Source organism: Equus przewalskii, chromosome 13, assembly GCF_037783145.1.
Source record: "Equus przewalskii isolate Varuska chromosome 13, EquPr2, whole genome shotgun sequence".
NCBI classification, from domain to species: domain Eukaryota; kingdom Metazoa; phylum Chordata; class Mammalia; order Perissodactyla; family Equidae; genus Equus; species Equus przewalskii.
The window spans coordinates 83,365,485-83,380,841 of record NC_091843.1 but is presented as its reverse complement, the minus strand read 5'-3'; the positions used below and the strand labels follow the sequence as shown (position 1 = coordinate 83,380,841).

The 15,357-nt window shown below is 41.6% G+C and overlaps 1 long non-coding RNA gene across 1 annotated transcript; it reads right to left on the bottom strand.

The window, feature by feature from the left end:
• Nucleotides 1–5,143: 5,143 nt before the first annotated feature.
• LOC139075172 (uncharacterized) lies at nt 5,144–8,370 on the bottom strand. The gene is made up of 2 exons (XR_011525306.1): nt 7,937–8,370; nt 5,144–5,365 (listed from the first exon to the last, which is right to left on the bottom strand). It is a non-coding gene; the product is annotated as an uncharacterized lncRNA (long non-coding RNA).
• Nucleotides 8,371–15,357: the final 6,987 nt, after the last annotated feature.

Below are 15,357 nucleotides of genomic sequence, written 5' to 3'. Positions count from 1 at the left end.
TATCGACTCATCTTCATTTTTTGATACATTTCAAATAAAGTTGTAGACATCAGTACATTTCACACTCAAACACTTCAGCATGCATATCATTAGTTCAGTATCTTTTACGGGTTTTTAAAAAGTATGTTTAGTGTGGTAAAATATGCATAATATAAAATTTATCATTTGACCCCTTTGTACATATACAGTTCTTGGCATTAAGTACATTCATATTGTAATCATCATCACCATCCATCTACAGAACTTTTCATTTTCCCCAACTGAAACTCCACTCGTTAGACACTAAATCCCCACTCTCCCCTCCCTTCAGCCCCCACCATTCTACTGGCAACCACCATTCTACTTTCTGTCTCTGTGAATCTGACTACTCGAGGTACCCATATAAGTGGAATCCTACAATATTTGTCCTTTTGTGACTGGCTTATTTCAGTGAGCATCATATCTTCAAGGTTCATCCACATTGTAGCATGTATCAGAATTTCCTTTCTTTTTCAGGCTGAATAATAGTTCATTTTACCCACGTAGCACATTTTGTTTATCCATGCGTCCACTGATGGACATTTGGGTTGCTTCCCCCTTTTACCTATTGTGAATAATGCTGCTGTAAAACAGGAGTGTACAAATATCTGTTTAAGTCCCTGCTTTCACTTCTTTGGGTGTATTCCCAGAAGTGGAATTGCTAGATCATATGGTAATTCTGAGTTTAATTTTTGAGGACTCTATGGTTTATTTTTTATGTAAAATTTACACACAGTGAAATGCACACATCTTAATCTACCATTTGATGGGTTGTGACAAATGCATACTCTAGGGGATATTTTTTGTTTCTTTTTTAGATCTTCCATATAGGTAAAGAATTTTTCAGTAAGAATGCCGACAGTTTCTGTGACCAAAATCCTGATGGAAAGAATGTGGGCTTGGATGACACTCGCATCCAGTTTCAGGATCTACTGATCTTATCTATTCACATATTTTGAAATCTGTAAAGCATCTTGTAGTCCTGAAATCAGGAATTTGCAAAAATAATCTCCATCTTCCACTACTGACTATAAACCCTTTACCTTGTTCAAGTAATGACTACAATAGTTTCAGAGGGTTTTTTACACAGAAGAATGCATGTTGAGCTCAATTTTTCAGCTCCTACCCATTGCTAGGAATGACATGATCGCCCCTGCATTTATCATGCAGATTTTCCAGTCTATAATGAGGCTCTTCCTAAAGATTCTAAGCAGGCAGTGAGCAAAGTTTATCTTGCAGATCAAGAATTTATATTATTGAAAATGAAAACAGCAATGTATATAGCATATTTTTGCAATCAGCTTGGCAAAAAGTGAAGGGTGTGGAGAAACAGGCGTCTCAGATGCTGTAGGTGGCATTAAATAGTAGGATAACTTGCTAAGGCCTGTTAACATTTTTAATATACCTTTGTCCAACCCCAGGAATTTCACTTCTAGGAATTTTTCTTACAGAGATGCTTGTACAAGTGCACCAAGCTATATTTGTACACTGTTGTTCATTGCCACATGGCTTGTAGTCGCAAAAAACTGGAAACAATCCAAATATCAGTCAGTAGGTAACTGCTAAAAATAAATCCTGATAGACCCACGTTTAACTGGTATAACTTGCTTTACCAGCTTGGACAAAAATAAGGTTACATCTTTTTTATTTTTTCAAATTACATTAGGCCCAAACATCTATGTGCCGGATTAGTGCCAGAGGAAGTCCACTGCCTATCTCCTTTCTTACGGCCTCTTCCCTCCCCTGAATTACCCAGCCACCCTGGGGCTTTACTCCTTGCAAAGTGGCCAGTCCTGCCTCTAAATGCCTCACGGAAAGAGAATGAGGCAATCTGATTAGTCTATTAGGAACCTTATTTTCAGCGTCTGTTGCTTCTGTTTGCCGTAATATGACTGTTGAAAGCTTCAAAAGTAATAAATAGGGTCTAGTATTGTAAAATAAAGAATGAAAAAAGGTTCGATTGAGACTTTGTTTTGAAAAAATAAAAGTAAAGATTATCTTATCTGTAACTATGATTTATCTTTGAAGATATACATATATCAAATCTAATTACAACAATGCTCTAGTTTTTAGAATAAACAAAGGATGAATCACATGTTGATTTGGTGAGGGGGATAATTTTTCTAACAAAATTATTTGGTTGTAAATTTTGACACCCTACACTTCACAATGACTTTTATAGCAGAATCATACAAAGGTCATTTAAAAAAAGATGCGATGGCTTCATCAATTTTCCTGAGAGCCTCTCTTAATCCTTTGATATTCAAATAATTCTCCTTTTGAAGAACTTATCCTGCTATCATCCTGGTTGTTTTTCTCATCTTTAATTGTTAACCGGTCTAACATTGCCAGATACTCATTTGCCTATGGAACAGTTCTCCAAAATCACTTTCATTGACTTCATAAAATCCTGCATCTTTTGCAAGACTAGCAACTTTACGTGGCAACTGAAATGCATTTTATTTACATTGTATTGCAGGATGTTTATAACATCTGCAATCAGCAAAATTGACTGGCTGAGTGAGGACAGATGCTGGTATTAAGTTGGGAGGGCAATTTGAGTGGGCACTAATTTAGTAAGTGGCCAGTTCATTAGTGGTTATTTTCCTATTATGACCAATTTCTGCTTCCCTACACAACTTAGCAACTATGGGGATTCAAATAATGATAAGGAATGGTTGGTTAACAAGAAACTTCTGTACCATGCAGCACTAAGAAGGAGTGAGGTGTGTGTTGACATGGAGACAAGTTCACAAGGCATTGTTAAATGATAAAAGCAAGTTCCAAAAGACTATGAATAGTATAACCATGTTTCCATGAAATAATAACAAATGTTAGTATATGCATCAAAACTATAAATAAGTAAAACAATCTGGAGGAGTCTATTCCAAACTATTAGCAGTCATTTCTGACAGGTGTGTGGAGAATGGGGACAGCCCATCTCAGTAGTATTAATTAACTCATTTTTAATGAGTATTTATTACATTTTCAAATATGATAAAAGCCAATTAAAAATGTTTTTAACTAGTATAGCTGAGATAGGGCCAGAGTAAAAAAAAAAAAAAGAAAAGAAAAACAGGCTGTCATTACATTAGTGTACAGATAGGGTAGTCCTAGAAAGAACTTTTATAGGCCCATTTTGAAGGGATAATAGGATTCTTCAATATGAACCTGTTTTGTTATAAACACCCCAGAGCTCTTTCTCAAAATAATCAAGCCACAAACATTTGCTGAGAATCTGTTATTTTCAAGGTACTGGGTTGCACTGAGGGCTCAGAGGAATACAAGGATCTATAAGATGCCAGAACTTTTCTTCAAAATGCTAAGTCTAGCTGAGAAGATGCTAAGCTCTCAGTGAAGGAGGTAGGCAACAACACCTGGTCGTCAGTGACAGAGCTCTGAGCAAGATGGGACAGCTGTGTGAAGGTAGAGAGCTTGACTAGCTGATTTCTCAGTGTCCTTGCTCCCACTTAGGATCCTATGGCTCAAGCATTAGAGGGGAGTCAGTACTAAACATAAGATATTAACCTTCAGAGAAAAGTGCAACCCTTTATCCTCCATGGGAGGGGAAATTCACAGACTGGTCCAAAGGCCAGTTAGAGCTCCACCCAGATCTTATGAGAGCCTCACCAGGCTTGGGATGGGGATACAATGAAGCGAGATGGTGACAGTGAGGTATGTATTTTTTAATTTTCTGCCTCCTTTGATGAATGAGGAACCCGAGACGGACTCAAGGTTACACTGCTGCTAAGGACAGAACCAGGATTGGAACCCAGCACTTGTGACTCCTAATTTTTACGACACACTCCTTCCTCGTTGTAGATTACAGGCTAATTGAAACCTGGAGCGTGTGGAAGGCAGAGATGTTCGGCAGGGCGCTAATCAATGTGTCTATTTACAGTGATGTTTACCCCAGGAGAAATGAGGAAACCGGCTGTGTGGAGGGAGTTTGGACAAAGGTAATACCTTGTTGCAAACAACAGCAAGATCATGAAATCTCCATAGTCTTCCTGGATAAGAGGTTGCCAAGATTTCTGTAGACATGGTCTTCCTCTCCACTCCTGGAAATCACTCCTTTAGGGGAGAGCGGAAGCACATTAACAGGAACACTTTATCTTCTGCCTGTGTTCTGCCTAAGCAGTGGATAATCAGAGGTGCTTTGGGTTCTGAATTCAGCTGCAACAAAAATCACTTTTTAAAAAGTTGCTGTTGAGATAGTTCAATTACGGACTCACTTTATGTGGCATATTCAACGTCTAGGATAAAAGTGCTTTCTATGTACCATATAGCATAACCTATAGTGATAATGCAGTGTGCCATAACATTTACCACTTAATTGTACCAACCTGTTCTTTAGAACTTTCTGAAATACAAGGAAGGTATTACTGAACTATCGTTACAGTTTAGCTTGGATTTATGACCCATTCCAGAAGAGTTAGAAACTTTTAAAAAGGGTACATTTTTTAAAAGAAAAAAATCATATGATCTTTTGGACAAAGTTTATATGTATTAGCTTGCAAAATAGTGTCATAGAAGAAACAAATATAAGAAAAAAATGGTTTTAGTTCACTATTGTGGTCATTATGAAATACAAGACAAATTATTTTAGGTCACTTCCCTTGCTGCAGAGTGAAAACAAACTGCTTCTTACATCCACTCTTGGGATAGTACATGAAATGCAAAAATACCCCCTTTTTTAATGGAAAATGTCTGGGAGTCATTGCCTTGATAAATTTCTAAAAAGTATTCTCAACATCCCAAACAATAGGAAAATAATGTGTGGATAATGAGCTACACATTCTTTCTCTCCTTCTTTGCCCTCTTTATCTCGGAGAATGTGAGCACTTGGCATTGAACATTGCAATGACTTATGGACAACCTCAAAGGTCTATGAAAAATAATAATTTGCAGTTTTGCTGAGGCAAGCATCAGAAGCCCAAACACTATTGTCTGAGAACAATCATTTGATTACTGAGTGGGCCCAGCCAGCCACCTCGTATTCACATCTTAAGCAAGATCTTATGGTTCTCTCTAATTGTCACAACTGCAATAAAAACTGCTAAAAGATAATAACTTGTTCCTTTTTGAAAAATGGCCCTGAAAAGAAAGTCAATTGCTAGGGTAGTGCTGAAAAGTGATGGCATTTATTAATTTGCATGATTATATTTAGATAATTGCATGATGATATTTATATTTAGATTATGTTTAGGTTATAATTAGATGCCTGACTTTGAAGGCCTCTGGATATACTTATAAATTTGAAGACTCCCGGTGGATATACGCACTTCTCTCCAGACCAGCACATGACTTCTTTCGACAGAGACGGGAAAACACCTTCTGGTTTCACCTGTTGGTCAGAAAAACAAGAAAGAAAATATTATATGACTATGATCTTTTGGGGGCAAGCATCTTTGGAAACCAAATGCACTGTGTTACTGCAAGGGTCTGAGATTACTGTTTGGTAACAAAAGCTCTCTTGGGTCAGTGAAGTGGTGCCTTTCCCCTAAATTTTGCTTTTAAAAACTCCTCTGTAGTTGACCTTGCTGTTCACCATTCTGCAGCTGAGAATGTTTTCAGCTGAGAGTTCCATATATAATCACAATAATCCCAGGGTTCTACAAACCACAGAATTAAGGTGGCTCCCTAGCCAGATACCATCAGGCTGTGGACATGTGAGGAGCTGATGCCATCTTTGATACACATTCTCCATACCCTCTTCCCGGGAATGTTATTAGGCATGTTAGGTTCTAACTGGAGCATTAAAAGTTGAATCGCTTATTATTCTGCACATGCTCCTTACTGGTAGTCAGTGAATCTCAGACGAGAATACCGTGTCCAGGATTTGATTGTGATGACACATGGCAAGATGTCAAGCATCTCCAGAAGTCTTAGACATTTGGCTCATTGCCATTTGAGAGATGGCCTCTGATTTTCATTTGGCCTTCATGAGGATGTTGCAAAAAATTATTCTCATAACTGGTTCTAGGTGTAATTCTTAACGGTTCTCTTGGAAAGGTGGTAGCATCATATAGTTGGGTTTGTAGATTCTGAAGAATCTTTGCTGCCTTAGGAGAACTCAAGGGAACAATTTCCAGACCTGGAAAATATCCAGTTTTTGGAATCACTTGTTTTGCCTTGTTGCTTTGCGTGAGATAAAGTGAGTTACTCTTTATGAAGCATGAGCAATGCCAGAAACACATCATTAAAATGTTGATTTAATTTGGCCTTTTGAGGTAAGGATCCAGTCAGTTTGGTTCACCTAAAAGTAACTGGGACTAACGATATTGTTTTTGATCTGGGATAACTAACTCGGTCATGTGAATGCGAGTTCCAAGGCAAGGAGATTGAGCGTAGCTATGAAGACTCTCCACCTTTGTGTAGGTTCAGGACTAAGGTATAAACCGTACTGTCTTTAGAGCTGTTGATTTTGTACTTTTGGCAAACATTAAATTCACTTTTAAGAGGAAGGTAAAAGTTAAAATCTGTTTGGCTAATAAGTTGAATTTTGTGACCATGGGTTTTTCATTTGTTCTTCACTTCCCCGCCAACTCCTCTGAACTGAAATGGGAAGATCTTTCTCAAATGACGAACTTATTTTGCAAATCACCAGCAGGTCTGTAGCAGAAGTTAAAACTTTGTTGGCGTAGATAGCACTAGAGAATTCTTTCTCTATTTGCCAACATAAAATCCTAACTTACGGCCTGGGACCATACTATAAAATGTAAACATTTTAGTGGGCGCTGTAGAGGCAGAGTATGCTGGGACAGTTACCTACCCACCACCGAAGGGCTGGGTTTAAGTGTACCTTGGGTCATAATGAAACTAGTTTGGTGGCCCTAGCCTCCTCAGACGACGTTTTCTCACATTAGAAAACCAGCACAGGAGTCCATGCAATGCCCTACAAAGGACAATTGCAGTTCTGTCCAAAACCAGAACTGGACTGTGGATGGGATAACTGGAGGAGAAGCTAGAGGAGAAACAAGGGGGAGCCTTTTAATCCTAAATTAAACTCCTGCCTAGGTTTAGGAGGAAAAGGGGAGAGGGAAAATAATTGCATGTATATTTTCATTTCTGTCCATATTCTATAATCTCAAATACTATCTAAAGATAGCTTCTTGTTTCCATTTCCTTCACTGTCCATGTTCTTGACTCTGCGAGAATGTATTTTTCAAAAACATTGAGTAAAAGGATTGTGTTAACCTCTCTATGCTAATAGCTCCAGCTCCTGGGGCTACAGAACTGAATGGCCACATCTCAACTAGATTCCATAGGAACAGTACTCATGTCCTTCTTACCTTCCCTGATTCCAAAGTCATCTTCTCTAGCTAGCTATCTGTCTGTCCCTTCATCCAGGCCCAGGCCCAGTTCCTACAGGGAGCCCTCTGTAATGACAAGCGCACACCTTCATCTCTTCATTTTTGCACTTGTCTATACGGAACAGTTAACGCCTGGTCATATACACCTGATAATCGAATTTCCTACTACTGTTCTATCTGGCTGAAAACATAAGTGAACATTTAAAAGGTAGAGGAAAAAAAACCAACTCTGAACAGAAGATGAGACATTCCTGACCTCAGTATACCTCAACCAAGAGGATTCTTTAGTCCTTTTTCTTGTCGGAAAAACACAGTGGCTCTAAATCCCTTAATAATTCTACCTGATTTAAATCTGACTTTAATCCTGCATGATAAATTAAGATTCTGTATCTTTTCATTCTTGCTTTTTGGAGTAATTTGTCTGAACCAACACCTGCATAAATAGATCAGATCCTCTAAGTGATCCAAAGGCATTCAATTCGGGTGTGGCAGCATTAGCTCCAAGAGGAGCAAATGGCGCTGACTCCCACCCCACTGCGGACTCGCTGACCTGGACAGTGCTAGGGGGCTTCAGAAGTGGTGGGATTTAGGGACTCACTCACTCAAGGAAGGACATCTTGTTCCTCTGGTTGCATGTGGAGTTCCCTGGACAGCCACCACAGGTCTCCTCTCGCAGTATTCCCAATCTCCCGAAGGCCCCCCACAAAAAATTCTACTTAGAGGAAGAAAGCATTGTCCCTGGGAGGCTTCCCAGGGAGCCAGCCAGAAGAAGAAACCCTGAGGTCTGCCCCAGCACAGTCCTTCCCTGTAGCAGGCTGCTGTGCCTTTCCTGGAGCTGCGCCCACTTTGTCCTAAGGTTACGTGTCCACACAGAGAAGCCTTTAAGGGTGCTGTCGCAGGCTCCACACTGGAGGTTTATGTCTGTCAATCTCAGAAAAAAGAAGGCCGTAATAAAACTGCAGCAGCCAGCAGTGGGGAATTACAACTCCAGGATCGGCGGAGGCCTGCCTCGCAGCCCTGCTAGATGCTGAGCACTGGCCTCTCTAAGGACGGAGAACAATAAAGCGGAAGGAATTTAAGTCAATTGGCTGCTAGATTGCATTAGCAGGACTCAGAGAAGGGCGCATTTGCTGAGGGTGGTGCACTGATTCCTGCCACCACCATGGTGCCAGCCCAGCTGGGCGACCCGAAGTCTGAGAGAAAAGTTCACCCGAGTCTAACAAGCCTGGGAGGCCTGCAGACCCCCAAGGTGGAGGCTCTGTGTGTGTGGCAGCCAGTGCAAGTCCAAGTGTGATTCAGTGGATTTATAGTTAATAAGAACAAATACTAATTAAGATCTCAGCGAGTGACCACGATAGGCAGAAAAACAGGAAATACATCAGAAGATGGACCGGAACACCGCAAAGAGACACAAGGAAACACAAAGGTGGTGGCATCTGGGAGCTGGGCAAAGAGAGGGGTGGGGAAGACACCGAGTGGATCTGACTGGTTTGGGAGGTGGAGGGAGCAAGGGGGTAATGGAGCTGAGAATAGAGAGGGCATCACTACCACCTGTCCGGCAGCGCTGCAGCCCTGATTTTGGCAGTGTGGCCCTGATGCCTGCACGGAAGGCTGGTTGGACCCAGCTTGAGAGCTTCCTAAAATATCCTTGGGCCTGATGCAATATCACTTTGTGATGGCACTGCATTGCGATGTGATGACAGGATAACCTGGCGGTGGGGCAGGAGGGCCTTTTACGTCTTCATCGGATTGTGTCTCAGGGAGGCCGAGTGAGTGGAGCACTCCCAAAGGAGAATGGGTCCAAAGGAGAATGGGTCCAAAGGAGAATGGGTCCTTTGGAAGAGTGGCTAAAACTCTCAGATGTGGAAGGAACAGAGTTCCCACCAGCCCACTCCCACTACAGAGGCTGCACACCTGGGGAGGGCTCAGTCAGGGAATGGAGCTGCAGGAGGACAAGCCCAAGGGGCCCCTCAGCAGCGGACAGGGCACTCGAAAAAGCAGAGCGCACAGAAAGCAGGACTGTACAACCTTCACCTGGAGAAAGCAGCGGAAAGAACAGGGTAGCTTTCCGGGGGGTGTACCCTCTGGGCAAAGACGAAGGAGGTGGGCTGGGGAAGGGAGAGGAGACAAGTCTAATCTGGAGAAAGCCACCAAGAGCCACCAAGAGCTGGCAGCAAGGTCCAAGTTTGGCCTAGGTTTCCAAATAAAAACAATTTGCCTAGCTCTAGGCAAGCCCTTGTTCTGCATAATGATTTGAATTTTGAAACGTGCATTAAACCTTGCAGAGGAATGCAACTCTTTTCTCCCTCCTCCGGCCCATTCTCCCATTCTTAGAGGGTGAGAGGTGGGTCAGAGAGAGGAAGGTTTAAAATTTTTGCCCCTTTGCCAAAACATGGCAAGTGTCGACCACCTCTCCCAACATCCCTGCCCCCATGCTCAAAGTGTTCAAAACTAAAAGCTGCAGCATCTTTTCAGCAAGTAATCAGCACAAGTTGAAAGGCACATGCTGTTGCATTTCTGATCAGATTGTATGTTAAGCAGGAAAATATCCCTCCCCAACCCCCCTTTTTTTGGGGCTAAATGCATGTCTGTTTAAGGAAGCCACCAGGCTGTGCCTCTCACTTTGTCTTGGCAGGGCACAACCATCAGACGAAGTGGGAGGAAGAAACATTAACTTCAACAGCTGTTTCTTGACCCCGGCTGTCAGTCTTCCCAAGAATAAATTTTGGAGAGTCCTATTTGAAACAAAGAGGGAGTTTTTGGGGAGAGAAAAGTTGGTTGGTTCCAGGGCGGCCGCCCAAAGAAGCAGGGAACAAGATGTTTGCAGTTACCACGCAGCCTGCAAGCCTCTGCCGGGTGCAGGGATGGAGCAAAGTAACTTGAAAGCTCCCCTCCCGGCGCCCTGTGCCTGCAGCTCCCCCCCCGCACGCGCGCCCAGATCCAGCGCCGGTGGTAAGAGCCGTAGCTCGACTACAGTAATTCCCCAGCTCGGGCGGCTTGAAACTGCTCGGGCTGAATAGCATTTGCTGTTCCGTCCTGCGGCCGCCTCCCGCCGCTGCTGCCGCGCTCCCTGCAAAGCAGCTCTCATTATCCCGGAAGTTGTGCTGACACAGTCTCGCTGCCACCAGAAGTTTGTCAACATCAAACTTCTCCTGTGTGGGGTACGTTCACCTTCCACGAGTATTTAATCGAGCCAACAAGCAAACAAACAAACCCAAATAAACCTGCCCGTGATGTCATGGTCTTTCTTTTTTTTTTTTTTTTTTTTTGCTTTCCTGGAAGGCTGGGGCTGTTAGGAATTTGCTGGTGGGCGCAGAGAGCGCCTTTGGGTTTCTGGGGGAAATAAAGGACGCCCCGGGGTGGGGCGTGGGGACCAGGCTGCGGAGCGCCGGGCGGACGGCTGGGGCTGGGGTCCGGCGACTGGGTCCTCAGCCTGGTGGCTGCGCGGGTTTGGAGGCTGCACGGATAGGGGGAAGGTTGTTGCCCTGCGCCCCCAGACCCGCAACAAAGGTTACCTGGAAGCGGTGGAAGCAGAGCCGGCGGGGGGCTTTCTACACGCCCCCTGCGCCTTCTCCACTCCTGCAGGGCATTGCTACTGGCGCCTCTCGGGATCTTTCGCAATAAAGGGCATTAGGGTCATAAAATGTATTTTGAGGCTTCAACTGCAACATAAAAAAAATCCTTGCGATTTGAAGGCCGGGATATACCACCTTTTAGGTCTGTCCTGATACCTTGATTAAACCATCCGGTCTAAACTTAACTGACTCGTTTCCCTAAGCCAGGTCTCCGGGTTTAGCTCAAGTTGCTGCAGCCCAGTTTGGGTGTTTGTGGTTTCCAGTTGCTCCCCCGCTGAGAAGCTCCTGGCGGCCCCCCTACTCTCCCAGCATCGGGGGGAGTCTGATTAACCCTTTCCATTCCGCACTTGCATCTGGACAAGTTCAATCCTGCCGTGACTGCTGGAGAGGACAAGGCCTGACTTCCAGAGTTGTGACCGGAGGCACTCATGAAGTAGCGCCACTTGGGGGCCACAGGTTTTCCTGGAGGAGCTGAAACCCCAGACACTGATAGTAACTTTCTGTAAGGTTTGGAAGGCCACATACAGCATTCTGCCCCGGGAGATGAGAGAGGGTCGCGGTATTCCCCGTGTAAGGTCAAGTCAGGTATGGGCGACTGAGAGGGTGCAGCGTCCCTCAAGGGGGCACCCCAAAGCCTGCACCCTTGAATTGAAATCTGTCCACTTGTGGGTGCAGCAAAATTGTTCTCTACTCCTCAAAAGTAAGTCCGAATGAATAAATGTCTCTGAAGAGTATTCCCCTCTATCCCACTAATACTGGGGAGTGGGGAGGAGCTTTAAGCCCTTTAGGGAGCCGGGTACTCCATTTACTCCTGTTGGACGGCTGTGATTAACCATGTTTTCAGAAAAATTATGTCTTCTGTCGTGTGTCTTTGATAACAAGAAGCAAGATGCTTTTCCCTATTTTTCAAACTGCCCTAAACAGGAAAATTGTCCTAGTCCCAAGGGGCTAGTTTACCTTAAACACAAAACAAAAGCCAAAGTCAAAATCAAAATCTAAAGAAAACGCAACTGGAGTGTTTCTTGGAGACTGGAGGGGACTTTTGACAAACACAAATCAAACTGATTCAATACAGCTATAGAACAGGCAGTCCTTAAAAAAACCCCACACAAAGAAATGTGTTTTCTTGAAAGTTTAGGTATTCACGACAGTGATTTTTCCCGTTGGCCATGCCTCAAAAATTCCCCTGAATTATTCAGGCTCCTTTTCTTTGGGTGGTATTTTAATTTTTATTTATTTATTTTCTCATAATCCACCAAGTACTACTCGACATTGTTGCACCTGAGTGTGGACATGAATCAGGAAGGACATGTGGAGGAGTCCGTTTCCAACTCCACGTGCATGAATTATTTGCCTTGGTTGTTAATCTGTCATAGTGTAAAAGCCTGATTTACAAAGGCTGGAGGACTTTTGCAAAACAAGGTAGTGTATGGTTCCTGTGGTTGGGCTCATTTACAAATAAAACTATTTTGCATTTCTCTCCACAATTTCCTAACTGCACAAGGGTAATTGTTAGAGTTTTCAGTTTCTAGTTCCGGAATGGGAGCGGCAAGCATGAGGAAACAATTTCTTTTTACAGTGATGTGAGCGCTCTGCTCATCTGGATTTAGTTACTTCCTAAGGTAAATAGCACTAATTGAGCACTGGGATCTTTGGCGATCTAAGGTGCTGGACGAGTGAAAATTGTCTACTGTAAAATGCTAAAGAATGTCAAACAACCGAATTCGTTTGCAGAGCTAATTGGGTCAAATTATGGTATTCTTTAAAGTGGAAATTAATTCAAACATTTTTAAAAAGTGTTTTCAGTTTACTTTTGCATACATTTAGGTTATTTTAGTCACTATGATTTTTAGAATTTTGCCCCAGGAATTCAATTAAAACGGATCCTTCTGAAAAATATACAGCTTCCAATGAATAATGTCTGCTAATGAAAACGTATGTTTTGAATTTCATGCTAATTATATTTTTAAATAATGAAGTTCTTATAATTATTTTTATTTAAAGGCAAAATATCTGTATAGATAATGGCCAAAGCTAACCAAACTGCTTTAAAAATTAATGAATATTAATGAAGTTCATGAATAGGACAATACTGCCCCTGCCTGCCTCAAGAAAACAAATGTATTGACTTCATTCTCCTAAAATAACAACCCTTAGTTATTGATGGTTAAAATAATTTTATTGCTAAAAAGATTGTACATAATGCAATTTTTGCAATTCATAAGACTTGGTCCTGTTCACTAGACTTAGACCTCTTCCCCAAAACTAGGCATGTTTTATCTTTTTGAAATATCTGAATGCACTTTCTTTTTATTAATTTGCCATCTCAAGACATTTCGTTATCATTCTCTAAGTTCCCCTCCCCTGTCATTTCAGTGGCTCACATGAATGACTCAGGACTTTCAGGCCTTCTTTTATATTTGGTATATAGATAATGGCATCATTAGTCAGCGCTTCCATTCATCTAAATTTGTCTAAGCGTATTGGAAGCTGCCCATGAAATTTTCCAATGAAAGTGACAAATGGGTGTCAATCAAGTGGTCCCACCCATTTCAACCTTATTTTGTGATGTGTAAATGTTTATGTATATTTCTTCCGTAAAGATAGGCTATTTTTTGATCTGGACATCTGCCTGCTAAGGCAAGTTTCCCAGGCAGATCCCTGGTTGGCATTCGACTAAATTTGCAAAATTTAACACCAAATGAATGACAAAAGAAAAGAAATAGTATATAAAATTAAATAACAGCAGAATCCATTTCCTTAAGAGAAATAATTTTTGATACTCTAAATTTCAAGATTCTACAGTTTTACTTCAAATGAATTTGTAATGAGAAAGGTAAAATCGTTTCAAGTAAGCTGGCAAATTTGGGTCAAAATGAAAGCAGTTCTGAGAGAGAAAGAGAGAGAGAAAGAGAGAGATGGTCTTGCTTCCCAGAGGGCTGGTTGGGATTTTCTGTCTATTAAAAAAATGTATATATGTGTGTATAAAACACGCACACTCACACACTGTACCATACTATACTATACTCTGGTGTCCTCCTTGTTTTCCTTCTTTGTTTTTAATAACCAGTCCAAACTCTAGTGCTATTTGGTAGGTGAATGTGCTTATTAGAACTTGATGTCAGTTTAATCTGAGATTACTTTGACTGCACTTGAAATCTACTGCTGTTTTCTAACCTGTAACATGTTTTTGCATGTTTAAGAGTGCTGCTCCTGCTGTAAAAGATTCTGTGTTGATATTATAATGAGTTTATGTGTTTACCCAAAAAAGTGCAGTCTGTATGCTAACATTAGACAGTGAAGACTCTAAAATCCTAAATGGGTTAGTAAACCCTTGATAGTAATTATAGTTTTACGGATAAAAAATGTTTTTAACATTTTAATACTGCATAGAAATGTAGGGTTTTTTCCCTCAAGTTGTTATGGAATTTCTTTGTCCATGAGGAATATTAAAGAAAAGTTTATCATCTGAAGTTATTTTATTTGGAAATGCTTTGGAGTGAAGCTAGTCTTTACACCCAGGACTACAGATTGCAATTTCACTTACCATTATCCGTGGCAGGATGTTTAATTTTGCTCCTGTGACCCGAAGAATTTTTAGTGACTTTTTAGAAGTGGAATGTGGAAAGTAGCTTGAGCTTATTGTGAACGTGGGAATTTGATAAATAATGCTCTGAATGACCATTTACTCTATAACTTGTTATATAATGAGTAGACTTGAAAAAGAAGCTATCAACTGAACTGTGGGTTTAAAGTTTAGCGTATCTTTCCACGGTGGCTGGAGTTGGAGTCATCGTGCAATTACATTTAGCATCAATATGGTTGTTTGTTCACCAGTGCTTTTCTTTCCAAATTTGCTGCGTATGAAGGTACAAATGAAAATTTTTTAACTGCCTGTTCTGTAAACTGAACTTGCTTTCTAAAAACCAGACTGAACATCTCTTTCTGTTTACATATGGAAACAAAGAATCTTGAATTAGAAAAAAATATGGTTCTCTTGCTTATGATTTTGGAAACAAAGCACTATTTTTTTTATATATATAGATTTATATCAAAGGGCTAACTGCCTTTTTCAGGGGAAACAAGGCTTGGTTTTGTTAATAAACAATACTAACCCAGCTTGGAGCTACTATTGGGAATTAGATATGGAAAGATTCAAGCTGTTCTCACTTAAAGTTTCAGATATGTAACATATGTGATGACCACCCACCTAGCGGTTAAATAGCATGTTTACTTTCCTACAATTTTCTGAACCCATTCGACTTTGGAGATTTAAATATGGCATAAATCTCTGTGCTCAGGAACCTGGTGTGGGAATCCTGATGCAGCTGGAGCCTCCAGCCTTGGCTCCAGTTCATGTCAGTCTTTTCTCCAAGTTGGTAGTTTGTTCTCCATCCCACACACTTGACTCTCCTTTCCCTCTAGGCCAGCCCCCTGTAGAGTGCCCC